The sequence below is a fragment of the Rhododendron vialii genome, chromosome 11a, assembly GCF_030253575.1.
Source record: "Rhododendron vialii isolate Sample 1 chromosome 11a, ASM3025357v1".
Classification (NCBI taxonomy): domain Eukaryota; kingdom Viridiplantae; phylum Streptophyta; class Magnoliopsida; order Ericales; family Ericaceae; genus Rhododendron; species Rhododendron vialii.
Genome location: NC_080567.1, coordinates 30,541,294 through 30,543,876, shown reverse-complemented (window position 1 = coordinate 30,543,876; position 2,583 = coordinate 30,541,294).

Genomic DNA, 2,583 nt, shown 5'->3' with positions numbered 1-2,583 from the left:
TTGGCAAACCCTTGTTCTTTTTTGGTTAATTAGGAGTCGTTGTCAATCCTCCAAGGGTTGTAGGTTTTGGCAGAAGGTTGGACCACCCACCCTATTACAAGTTACTACTTGATACCTTCCACACACTGGAATGAATGAGAAATTTTTGGATGCCGGATGGGTACCACGTCACTTGGCAGACGTGGTACCCCAGCAACACATCGGGCTGTCCAAAAGTGTATTGGACGGCCCAGATTGAAACACTCTGTCTCCTCTCATCCCAACACTCTCTCTTCTCTTTCTCTCTCCAAATCCGAGCAGTTCAAAACCAAAATGGACGGCCCGGATGCGCCGAGCGGGTACCACGTACCGCTTGGTACTAAAAATCTTCTCGGAATCACGTGTCAAGCAATATTTGATTTCACCTTTTGGAGAATTTGATTAGCAATTGAATTTGACCTCCGTGGTTAAAGAAAGAAGAAGCAGTAGGTAGGAAAAAAGATTACTCTAATCAATAAAAGGTCTAACTCCTTCGAGTTTGCAAGTTCGACTCTCATCACAGCCAGATAACTTTGAGGTCAGTGAAGATTTGCTCGATTTTGATTTCAGGTTTTGGAAAAATAAAAAAAGGTCCAACTTATCACCATGTTTGCATTCTAAATACAAAGTTAGGGATATATAATCCAACCATAAGAGCAAGAATTAGACCTAGCCTGATTCGAGATAGGGGGAGCCATGGAAAAAAGGAGGCGGTAATTCTATCCCAAAATATCAATGTGGCCGATTAGTGCAATACTTAATGATCAAGAATTGACAATTGGCACATTAAACGTGAATTATTAATAAATACTTCTTTCATTCTCATTTTTTAGTCCCAATTCCAATTAATTATATAAGAGAACATAATCATTGCATGTCTAATTCCCATATTTTTTCAGTCTACCATTCAATCATTGCTTTTTAAACTTTTTTATTACTACCGATTTAAAAGTAGGAGGGTAAAATAAAACTTTCTTAACTTTTTGGTTTGGAAGTGAGATACTCCCTCCGTCCGTGTTTGTTAGTCCACAAACTTATTTTTTTCCGTCCCTAATATTTGTCCATGTTTGAAAGTCAATGAGTAAATTGTGTCAATTGTACTCTTTTACCCTTGAATTCAACTATTGAATTAATTGATTGAAGGGTAAACTTGGAAAAATAAGAATTGTACAAACACGGACGAAGGGTGTACTATTTTTTGGACAGCAAAAAGTGTTGACTAGGACTAAAAAAATGGGAACGGATGGAGTAACTAAAGATACCACACACATGAACCCCAAGGGGTTAGCAAAGTGGGCATGAGAAAGCAATAAGCGATTGACCATAAGGTTGCATGTTCGAATTCCATGGACCCAAATCTTGAGCCACTGGGGGTTATGCCTGGTCGTTACCTTCAGAACCTCAGAATTAGTTGAGTTGTGCGCAAGCTGACCCGAATATCCGGTTATCACGCACATGTTTTTATGAACTATTTTATCCATTTCAAACACGGATAACAAGTAAGACATATATCCTGTTTAGTAGCCCAATTGGAGCTGGGATCACACTGCATAGCAATTGTGTTTATATACATGGGTATCTTTTGTCTAGTGACTCTAGTGGCAACAGGACCACAAGAAACAAGACAAAACAAAATACCACAAGAATCAGAAGCAATTCGTCTGGCTAGGGGTGATAAACAAGCCGAATTTGGTTTGAAAATTCAATAAGCTTAAAAAGTATGTTTTAGATTAGCTTGTTAAACGCACCGAGCTTCAAACAAGCCGAACACAAGCCGATCTCGAGTAGCTTTCATTTCTTGTACATTACAAGCCAAACGAGCCGAGTAGTAGTTGGTTGGAGCTTGGTTTGAAACCTTATTGAACTTGAAAAAAAAATGTTCAAGCTTGGTAAATTTGTTTATGTAACAAACCAATCTTGAACAAACTTTTACAAATAAACACAACACAAACTCAAATAGCTCAGTTCCGTTTAGCAACCATAGATCAAGCTATTTCTCAAGCCAAAGTGAATCTCCCTGTTTACCAATTTTTCCTTCGATCAAAATCGACAGAGATTTCGGAAAACAACGCCAATAACAAAAATAACAGCAAATGCAGCTTGTCTCCACAAACGGATTTGAGGTTCCTTGCCGTATTTCAGGACTTCACAGGAAGAGAAATGACGAATGAATCAAATGCTATTTTTTGGTGGTGATGAATTGACTCATAAAAGAAGACCGTCACCCGCCAATCTTCAAGAACGGAATCGACCCATCGATTGGGCGGAGTGGATTGATGGTTTAGTGAAGTGGGGTGGAGCGGAAGAAAAATAACAAATGGACTTTGTTATTTTGCCAAGGTAGAATTGCAATCAAGAATGATGGATCCTCATTGAAAGTAAGAAAATTAAGTTAATCCTACTCCTACTCCTAATTATAACCCAGAAGTAGGTTAGTAAGACAAAATTAAGAACAGCGTTAAGACTTTGATTTGTTTGAGAGATTACAATGAAGCCAAAAGAGGCTATTTATAGGAAACAACAAATGTGTAGGAAATAACTTCCTAACTTCCCACTACTCTTCAT